General features: G+C 32.7%; 1 long non-coding RNA gene across 1 annotated transcript; it reads left to right on the top strand.

The window, feature by feature from the left end:
• The first annotated feature begins 8,486 nt into the window (after positions 1-8,486).
• On the top strand, positions 8,487-11,570 carry LOC109341251. Its single transcript, XR_002106923.1, has 5 exons — positions 8,487-8,894; positions 8,990-9,102; positions 10,722-10,881; positions 10,973-11,116; positions 11,275-11,570. It is a non-coding gene; the product is annotated as an uncharacterized LOC109341251 (long non-coding RNA).
• Positions 11,571-11,870: the final 300 nt, after the last annotated feature.

The following is an 11,870-nucleotide window of genomic DNA, read 5'->3' as shown; positions in this document are numbered from 1 at the left end:
TTTTGTTATTAATGCATTTTCGATTTCTTTATTGTTGATTTCTTCTATATTTTCTGAATATGGTTTGCTTAATGCCATTGCTTAGATACTGGTTGGTTGAGTTTATCTTCACTTAGTTGATTTATTCTCTCTAGTGCATGAATGCTTAGTTCGTGTGAATTTGTTAATCGTTTCATACCTTTACTGATTTCGCTTAGTTTGATGTTTAGGTTCTGGAACTTTGAATTGATTATCGCTTAGTTAATTGATTCTCAACAAATTCGGAAGTTAATGGTTGGAATCTGAAAATAATCTTTTAAAACCGAGGATTGAGTTGTGAACAAACGAACCAAAGGGATTTAGCCGTTTTATTACATTGTTTAACTACTGTTTCTGAATTTGATTTATGTTCATATTATCCAACTGCAAAACCCCCCTTGTGTGTGTGAGTATAAGGTGTTTGAAGCTTTGCCTGAAAGATAATCCTTGGGAAACGACCTAGGAGTCACTTCCTAGTACTGCAGTTTTAATTGTTATATTATTTGTATCGGGTACGGCCTCGATCATCTTCCAAGAAGTGGTACAAGCGATTTGACACTTATATGTCAAAGCTTGGTTATAAGTGTTGTGGGTATAATTGTTTTGTTTATGTGAGAATGCTTAATGATCAATTTTTTATTTTTCAGCTACTTTTTGTTGGCGATATATTGATTGTTGCTAATCATTTGCATGATATCAATGAGTTAGAAGCCATATTGGGAAAGAAGTTTAATATGAATTATTTAGGGGATGCTAAGAAGACGAGGGAGCTAGAAAACTATGAATCTTCTAGCAAAACTATATTTAAAAGATCTTAGAGTTATTTGATATGAGAAATGCTAAAGTAGTAAGCACTAAGTTGGCAAATCACTTGAAGCTTCTCTAGATCGGCGTATAAAGACATATGAAGAGAAGAAGTACATGTCAAAGGTTTCATATGCCAGTGTAGTGAGTTTCTTAATGTATTTTATGTTTTGAACTAGACCTGACTTATCACATGCCGTTAGTCAAGTGTGCAAGTACATGTTGAAACTAGGGAAGCAACATTAAGAAGTTGTCAAGTAGTCTTTCAAATATTTCAGTGAGACTGCAGGTCTCCTTATCATGTTTAGCATCCAATGTAATATGCCTCAATTTGTTGGTTATATTCATTTGAACTATGCAGACGAGTTGGATGATAGAAGGTCTATAATGGGGTTTATCTTCACTCTTGCTGGTGAACCAATCATGTGGGGATCACCAGCTTGTCATAAGGAATAATGTCTTTTTCTATACCATTGTTAGAAATAATATTCTGAATATTATCTTCTATTATTGAGGTTGTTCCTTGAGTGGTTTAAGGTTAAGATGATAACTAGGGGGTGAATTATTTTTCTACTCGAGATTAAACTTTTCTACAGTAATAAAGTTAGATTATATGGTAGTGAAAATTTTGTAGAAACTTAACCAAGACAGAACATAAAAAGAAAAGAGAGTAAGGAGAATAGAAGAGATTAACCAACAATTTTAAATTGGTTCACATTATTGTCCACCAAAGACTACATTTAGTACTTTTGCAGCATAATAGATTTTCCACTAATATTATGAGTTGTTATTAAAAATCTATCCCCGAGATTACAATTAAATTACACACTCACCAATATCTCATACATTTAGACGACAACCACTTATAAGCACACTCTTCCCCTTTCCACCATACCCTATGGTGAAAAGTAAATACAAGATGAATGAAGAATTTAACTAGGGCAAGGATCTTCTTTAAAAGATATAACAATATTATTACTTGCAATCCTTATTATTTTTCTATGCATGTAGTACACAATGCTTAGAGTTTTTATATATGAAAACTCAGAAAAACACTTGGTTTCAACTTCAGGAAAATCTGAAAGTTAAAAACATAAGTTGTAAGAACAAAATGCAGCAAATTGTCTAGAAAGATTGTACGAAAGTTGTATGTTCAAGCGTTGCACGAATAAAGGTGTTCCAAGGCCTTTAAATATGCTTCCAACCAACCATTATACCCCATTACGAATGTACAAGATGTTTGGATTGAAACCCATTCATTTTGGATGAAAGTTGTTTAGTTTGGATTTGAAAATATGGTGTAACATCTCTTTGTAACCGATTACAGCAAACAACTACCGATTACCCAAACATTATGTCCAACTAAGTAATCGGTTACTCCTCATAGTAATCCATTACTCTGTGTTGTTTTTGTTGGGTAACCCATTACTCAGTTTGACTAACCTGTTACGTAGTCCCAACAATATCTTACTCAATGTCACACAGTCTAAGTTAAGTCTTACTCAGATCCAGTAACATGTTACTCGGGTCAAGTAACCTGTTACTTAGCATATTAAAGATTAATTTAATTTTACTCTATACGTTTTCAATCGATTTCAAAAAGTTTTTCACTTTGAGCATTGCAACTAAGTATATAAAAGATTTAAGGAATAGAAGTACCTAACTTAGAAGACTTGTAAGTCTAGTCTCTTTGGAGCTTTGTCTTCAATGTCTTCTTCCTTTTTCTTATTTTTGGTGATATTGGTGCCTTCATCAAAATTGTGCCATGTTAGGAGCAAGATTTTCTTCACGAGCGGTAATAGGAAAAAAAAACTTGTTCACTATTAGTGACAAGTTGTTCCTCAAATAAAATATTTCTTAAGTTCTCTTCCTTCCCAAACTCAACTTCCTCAAGAAATATTGCATTTTTCATCTCAAAATAAATGTCTTAGATGCGTGATCATAAAATTTATAACCCCAAGTGAACATAGCGAACAAAATAACATCTAACTATTCTCGAATCCATATTTCTTTCATATGGCCTATAAGATCGTGCCTCAACTTGACAACTTCAAATGTTTAAAGTGTTTTATGCTTGGCCTTTTACTATTTCAAAGCTCACATCGAGTTTTCTTAACCGCTTTACTTGGCACCCTATTAAGGATGTAAATTGTGGTCTTTAAGGCTTCTCCTCAAAGAGGCTATGGTAAGGAGGAAGGACTACTTATACTTCTCACCACATCCTTAAGAGTTTGATTTTGTCGTTCAACAACACCATTCATAGTAGGTTTGCCTGATATGATGAACTGTGGAACAATTCTATATTCTCTATGGAAAGGTGTTAAGGGTCCTGATACTGACATCTCTTGAGTTTTAGTGAAATTAGAGTAAACTAACACTTATTGAGTTTTAGTAAATTACACAAATCACTACTCCTTTGATTTTGTCGTTCAACAACACCATTCATAGTAGGTTTGCCTGATATGATGAATTGTGGAACAATTCTATACTCTCTATGGAAAGGTGTTAAGGATCCTGATACTGACATCTCTTGAGTTTTAGTGAAATTAGAGTAAACTAACACTTATTGAGTTTTAGTAAAATTACACAAATTACTACTCCCCTTTTTTCACCTACACAAATCACCTCTAATTTGTATACATACATTATATTGACTATCTCTTTGGGGGAGATACATTATAGTGACTACCCCGAACAAGAGATAAGTGTAATCATTTAAACAAAAAAATGATGATAAGTGTAATTTAAAGTTAAACTCTAAGGGGTGTCAATGCAATTTACTCTTAATTAATTATACATTATCTAGAATAAATTGATCACTTGTCAATGTGCATATAGAATTTAATTACGAAATCAATCTTCTCTTTTGTGTATTTAAGCAACAACTCTTTAGAATAATGGATGCATTTTGTAACGAATATTTGAATAATAGGATAATTTTAAATGTTTTATTGTTTTTAGTATTGACATTTTAATATAAAATACATAATTTTGACATATTTACAATAATTTTGACATAACGAATTTTTTATTTGATCTTGACTTGTTTATCTTATCTTTAGTCATCTTCAATAAGTCTTAAAATAAAATAAAATGACCATTTATGCACTATTGTTTCGTTTATGTAATAATTTCTTGGTTCTAACAGTATATGGTTAGCAACAACCAATTTAAGTATTGAGATAAAATAAATTATATTGAGAGTGATATTGAGTTTATGTTTCTAAGTACTTATGAACTATCATTTATTTTATAAATAAATATATCTGCCAATAAGAATTGTCACAGAGAAAAAAATATACAACTTTGTCTTATCCCACACAAGATTTTCCAAAAATATGATTTATTATGGATCCAAGTCCAAATAATATAATAGAGTGCTTTTATTATTTTTGGTTCGTTATAAAATGCATCAATAATTGTAAGGATTAAATACACAAAACAAAAGAGAAGATTTATTTCATAATCAAATTCGATATACAAAATTACAAATAAACAATTTATCCTAGCTAATATATAATTAACTAAGAGTAAATTATACCAATATCACTTGAAGTTTAACTTAATTGCACTCACTACCCCTATTTAGTTTAAAAGATTAAACTCACTCACATGGAGAGATTTTCAATGTAATACATGTATATAAATTAAATGTGGTCTATGCAGGTGCAGGAAATAGAAGACTGACTTGTGTAATTTTACTACAGAGAGAATGTTAGTATAATTTACTCTACACTTTATAAACTTATTAATTTTTATAAATATTTTTATTAATTTGATTTTAACGTCAAAATATTTTATTTACAAATTAAATTAATATTTAAAGCCATGAAAATGAACGTGAAAGCTATTAGACTTCAGATGCAATTTGCTTTGCAAATACTATTTCAAAGCGTGGACTTGGACTTTGTAATAATCAAATGAAGGAAAGGGCTTGAGCTTCTAACGTGAAGGTTCTCAGCTAGGTTTTGACAAAAGATAAAAGTAACGCCGCAACACACGTCTATGTTTTGGTTGGAGATATATGTTATAAGAGAAAATAAGGTATGTATAGATAATATATGAGTTTTATACATTTTAATTACATTATTTATCATTTATATTTAATCATGATTGACTTTTTTAACAAAGAATATAAATGATTAGTAAATGATGTATTGATTATATATAATCTTTACATCATTTACTAATCATTTATACTAAAAATGTATGAATATTACACTTAAGATATAGTATATTATATTATATTTTCTCCTTCATATTTATTCTCATGTCTAGACTCGTGATGACTCATGATCTATGACTCTCTAACATGTTTGAATTTTTTTTAGTTGTTAGGATTGGGCTATGCCCCATTACCATTATGTCATGAATAAATAATATTTCTATCCATAATTTAGTATTATGATTTACCTGTTAGTGTGTTTAATCATATAAATTTAATGATCACTTATTTACACCGTCAGGATATATTGGTTAAAGTACCAAAAGGAAAACCCATATATTTGATCTATAGTAATTGAAATTGAAAGAGTAGTCGTAAGCTTTTGAGAGTCACAATGGAGTGTCACACTCCAATTAGGAAAAGGAACGAGAAGTAAAGGGTTTGTTTGTATGTACTAATAAAGTAGAATAGTAGATATTGACATCAACAAAACATTGAAATCCATCTTCATAACTTAAATTTTAATAGAAGCTTAAGGTTAATTAGGATGACATATGTTGATAGGGTAACGTTAATCTTGGGAAGTTTCTTATTTTATCCACTTATTTTTCTTTAATTTAATTTAACCTTAATCTGGTAAGTTTCTTATTTTATCCACTTATTTTTCTTTAATTTAATTTAGATTTAATCTCGATTAAATTAATTAAATAAAAATAATTCTAAACAATTTACCGTCCTTGACATTGGGATTTGCTTGAAATATATTATTATAAAAGTCTCACATTACCTATGATTAAAATGGAGGACGAAACTAATTCTATACATCGGATTCAAGTCCCTTATGCATCAATTATAAATATTTCATAGGTCTTGGGCTTATGAGTATGCTAGAACATGTAATTCTTATTCTTTAATATTATCCTAATAGTTAGTCAATCATTCCAAGGACGTAAATACAATTGGTTAAATCTCATTAAGAAATTTTCATGTTTTCTTCTCCTCTATTTATTCTTTGCCATTTATTTCTTTCTTTTGACCAACATTGCACAACAATTGAACCAACACTTGTGAAATCGATTTTATAAATAGCACACTTGCAGTACTGTACATATTATCTTTTTTGCATGGTTGTTGAAGTATGTATCAATTATCTTTTTAATTATTAGTTTAATTATGTTTTAACACAATTGTATTACATTCATGTTTTCTCTTTGATTACCTCAGGTCCTAAACAAAGACAACAAAAGGGAAAGAATGATTAAACATGTAGAGGACTTTTGATATCTACAATGGGAGAAAAATATTGTAATTCTTATTGGGATAATTTTCCATTGGCATATTATGTACAATAAAAGCCTAGGAACCCCAATTTGTACATATTGTGTGAGAGAAGAGATACAAGTACAATTATCGTGTTTGTCAAGGAGACTAAAGGTCATGAAATGGACAAACATATTACTTCTCATTCATGGTGGATATCTCAAAATTGGCTCCTTCCAATTATCTATCATCCTCCACTACGAAACAATTGATCTTGGAATGTAGTTATATACCTAAGAAGAAACTGAGGGAGAGAGAAATGGAAATTGCTTTCCTATTTTTATTGAATTGCTAAGTTAATTACAAATCAATGTACAGATAGGGCTTCTATTTATAGAAGCAGTTACAATAATAAATATGGTAGTTACATATTTGTAATTGTCTTTCTTCTAGAGGTTTTTATCCTAACAAAATGATTAGCTAGTGCACTAAGCTATCTAATCCTTACATTTATTCTAATATATTCCCTTGAAACAGAGGGTTTAATAAAGAAGAACTCTCAACCACTTGAAGATGTTTCCTTATGGAAATGAATCTTGAGCTAGAGAGTGGCTTGGTAAGTGTATCAGAAAGAAGAGATCCAACTCAGATGGTATGTGCTTAACTTGTAGAAGCTTTGATTAGACTCTATCTCTCACAAAAAAGAGATCCAACTCAATGTGCTTGGTCCTATGATTAAAAACAAGATTGTGTGTCATTGCCATAGTGTGGAGATTGTCACAAAAAAACAATGGGGGCTGATAGGCAAACTTGAGTTCAGAGAGAAGTGCCTTAACCCATATTTTATCTTAAGAGTTTAAGGCTAGGCTTCTATACTTAGCTTTAGTGCTTGATCTAGAGACAACATGTTATTTCTTGGACCACTAAGTAACAATGTTAGGACCATCCAAAAGACAAGCACCTAAGATAGATTTCCCATCATTAGGATCCGACGCATAATCAATAACACAAAAGGTTGTGATGGGTAAGGAAACAGTTGGATCAGCAGATTTAAGATGAGTTCCAAAGGTTATAGAACCTTGTAAGAACCTCGAAATCCTTTTAACATCAACGCAATTTTGTTCCAAAGGATTAAACATGTACTGGCACACTTTGTTGATACTAAAATCTAGGTTAGGTGTAGTGATTGTTGCATATTGTAGTGCACCTACTATATATCTATACAAAGTAAAATTATCAAAAGATTGCAACCCAGATTTGGTTACCTTGGATGAAATTGGAGTGGGTGAAGGTTTAGTAGTATCCATGTTGGTATTCTTAAGAAGGTCTCTAACATATTTAGTATGAGAGAGAAATAAAGACTCATTATGTAGATGTTTGACCTTAATACCAAAGAAATAGTCCAAAAGACCTAGTCTCTTTAGTGGAAAAAATGTGCTTAGCTTGTCAATAAGATGAGTAACATGAGGAGTTGAGGATCCTGTCGTGCCCTGATTTTCGGCTGCACGACTTTGTTTTGAGTCGCCACTACATTTAATAGTTAAAAATGTAGAAAAATCTTTTAAGCCCAATTACCTTGGGCTTTTGAATTTTTGATATCCAGGTTCGGGAGTCGGTTACAAGGTAGGGAAGGTATTAGCACCCTACCCGCCTGCCTTAAGCGGTACCCTTCATTAAAATACATGACTTTATTATTATTATCATCATTATTAAATTTTATTAATTAATCAATTATTAAGAAGAAAAAAAAGTTTTTTATTATTATGCCTAACAAGATTGACCCTAGTCCTACGTATCCCTTTTAAGGGAATCAAGGCTTACGTAGTTCTCTCAAAAATTGGTTGATCGGTTTGGTTTGGTTTGATTCGGTCGTTATTGATTTAAAAAATAAAGTTTAATCGATTTTAAAATTTAATCGATTGAAAAGAAGCGGCGTAGCGCGACCTTTCGAAGATGATTCGAGAAGATAGAGGCCTCCGGGACAACCTTCTCTCCATCTTTGATTAACTCCCAAAAAAATATTTATAAAAAATTTCATGTGATTCTATTAACAATCTTTTTTGTCATAGTAAAATGTTCTACTTATTGTTATTATTGGTAGTTATTATCTTTATCAAATCATTAGTGTATTTTAGATTAAAGTATACATATACTAATAGATAATTATAAGATATAACATCTACTAACTATTTCCATTTAACTAAAATTTCCAACAATTATTAGTGTTGGCACACATAAACCGAAGAAAAAAATGAAATCAGGAAAGGCAACAAATTGGAAGGGAGAGTAATCAAGGGTAATTTCCCTCATGGCTTCACGCAGAAACGTGAGTTGGAAGGAAAAATGGGATTGAAATCCCTAATTCCCAAATTTCTCCTCCTTTCTTCCTCATCCAGCGGCAAGGAACCACACCATTCTTCTTTCTCTCTTCTTCTTCTTCCACGGCAGCAATGGTATTGAGGTGCGATGGCCTCAATTTCTTCTCCTTTCTCATCGTGACAAGGTGGTAAAGGGAACCGAATCCCTAACTTCTTCCTCGCTGGGTTGTGGTGATTCAGTTCCTCTCTAGGGTGGCTCATGGCGGTTCGGTTGATGAAGTTGGAGTCACGGTGGAGAACACCGATTATCACGGTGGCTTGAAGAATTGGTGGTTATCTTTCTCCTTGTTTTACTTTCCTTTAATCATGAACCCATGTTATTTTCTATGTCCTATTTATTTCTCACAGCTTTTCATTCTCACAGAGGCTCCTCAAAGCATAGGGAGGACCCAACGAGGTCGGTGTATGACGACGTTAATTCCGCCATGAAAGCAATGTAACCATGACTCCATGATTGGTTATCGACAACGGATTTTGGTAAAGAACCCTATCCCTATCCCGATCTACTTTGCTTATTTATCGTGGTATCAGTAATTATTAATATGATGAGAAACAAACAAATGGGTATGAATGTTTATCCAGAAACTAATTTCATTGCTTTAAAGTAGTTATATAGCATTGGTTACTTTTGTTCTTGGTTAAGTGACAGTATATGTATCTATGCGAAATCAATTAAAGGGGACGTATGTAATTCTGTATGGTTGAGTAAAATTGTTTATAAATTTATCGTCTATGTTCGAAGCACAGATTGGTCACTAAACAAAAACGCTTCTTACCTTACAGTTCTCCTGTGTATAACTTTGCTGTGATCGCCTTTATCTCTGTGTTCTCTATCAGCAGCCTATCCCTTTCTTATGTATGTGAGATATGTTTCTGGAATTGTCCTCTGTTATATCTGATGCGTATGGTTATGATATGTTGATTTCACAATGTATGCGTGACATGTATGTGCTCTCTTGTTTAGTACTGATATGTATACTCTCTCCTCTGATTGTTATGGTGGTGTATCCGTGATTAGTAGGTGCATGTATGTATTGTGATATGCTGATTTCACAATGTGTGATATGTACGTGTTCTCCTCTCTTTTCGCTGAGTGCGGTGTATATGATATATGTATGGTATCGTGGGATTTTTTGGGGATGATAGGATAAAGAGAGGATGACAAGTTTTAGTGGGGTTGATTGAGAAATTCTGACTAAGAAGGTGCTGTAGTGTTAGAATTTTGAGAGGAGATTTGGCCTCTCTCACTGTGTTGTTTATCCTTACAGCACTGCATATATGCTCTGTTTTCTCTAATTTTCATGTGGTGAACCCCCTTTTTCTGGTTGTAATGCCCCTCCTTTTATTCCTGGTTAGTTGGGCCTCTTGGGTTGCCAATTGAGAGTCAGGAACGATCCTGACTCTTGTATTCTGAAACTGTCTATTTACTGCTGATTATATGCCTTTTATGCTTACTGGAATACATAACTGAAAAAGGAATATGCCAACTGGTGATGACTTCTGGTTTGCATTTTATGAAATTCTTATATTGTCCTAGTTATTGCTGATTTATGTGCATACGTAACTGTTTGAGAAGATTCTTATTTGCCAATGATGACCATAATTGGAGTAGAATGGTAACTGGCCTTTATCATGTAACTCATGGCTGATTGGTGTGATTGCTTTGGAATAATTATTATTTACTTAAGTGTATGTGTAACCAGAAGAGAATATGTATTCTGGTTTGCTGCTTTTGAACTACCATCTGCCTTATTCAGGGAATCATGGTTATAACTATCTTCAAAGAGGTATTTGTATGCTAGGAGTATCGATTGCATCCATTGTATGTACATTAGTAAGAACTTTTGTGACTGATTCCTCTAGTTTAATGTGTCCATTCAAGAACGGTTCTATGCATATCTTCCTGACGAGGATTCTGCAAATCACGTTATTGTCATTGTCTTCATTTGCTGTTAATCCTCTTTCTCTAGATGTTGTTACCTCAGTTGTTTTCTCATTGTCTTTCCAAGTTGTAATTAAAGACAATCTTTTCTCCTCTTCAGCTCTTGCATGAATTACCTAATCAACTAAAACTTCTGTATCTGTTTGAGCATCAGGACTTTCAACCTCTACCTTTTGAACCCTTGGAGAAGTACTCATGTGTTTAAGAATAGGAATGATGATGAGATGGAACATTAGGGTGCTGGATTTTAGGTTCAAGTGCAGACTTGGTAACAGCTTGTGGGCGTTGGCCAAAGTCAAGATCAACGATAAAAGGTTTTGGTTATTGATCCCTTGCCCCTTCTATTAATAAGGATATTGTTATTGCTCTATTTCTTGTGTTAATATATTCTGTTTGTTTTTGCAGTGGATGATTCTGTTTGGTGTTAGACTCATTGACTGTTCCATTTGGTTCACTATATCTCTTCGCCTCTTTCATTATTTTACATCATCATTAATTGTTGGTACCAAAGAGCAACACAAGCTGCAGATGCGAGATCCCAGTGTCCAGGTGAGATGCTATAATAAGGTTCCAATTGTAGTCTAGTTTTCTGCACATATGCAAGAGCATTGAGATTCCTTTCTCACTTAGCCTTTTGTCACAGACTCACAGTTGCTCATCAATTTAATCAGGGGTAACTTTTTCACAACTTTCTTTTCCTTTTGCAGGATTAGCTATCTGCACCAACACAACTTTTTCTTGACACTCAGGGTGCCGAATGAGAAGTTGCTCCATGGCCAAAAGCTTTAAACTTATTCCCTTGAAAATACCCATGTCATCCGCACCAAGCAACATTATCTTCCCTTGATCAGAGAACTGTTTAACAAGCTCTCCAACTTTTCCTTCAGTCTTTGGCATGCTTAATTATTGAATTCATGATTCTAACAGTAGCTTTTAGTATATCAATTACACTATGGTGAACTCATTAGGAAATCTCATGATTTAATGCATGTATATTTTATACTATGCACCCTTTTATTTCAAGTTTGTGCCACTCTTTGTATGATAGATAGTGTAGGCTCCTGAGTAACTTTATGTCCAGGTTATGGTCTTTGATAGCATTAATCAACCTATACCTTAATTCTTAATTCGAGTGTTCATAGTGATATTGTGATAGCATTAATCAAACTATACCTTAAATCTTAATTCGAGTGTTCATAGTGATATGAACTTATTTTCTATCGGCTTGCCAACTTTGATTATTGCTGAAAGATGTCAAAATCCTATTCTAAATGAGAGGAAAGTTGGGTGTTGCATGTAAATT

The sequence above is a fragment of the Lupinus angustifolius genome, unplaced genomic scaffold (assembly GCF_001865875.1).
Source record: "Lupinus angustifolius cultivar Tanjil unplaced genomic scaffold, LupAngTanjil_v1.0 Scaffold_416, whole genome shotgun sequence".
In the NCBI taxonomy this organism is placed as follows: Eukaryota; Viridiplantae; Streptophyta; class Magnoliopsida; order Fabales; family Fabaceae; genus Lupinus; species Lupinus angustifolius.
This window is presented reverse-complemented; position numbering and strand designations above follow the sequence as displayed.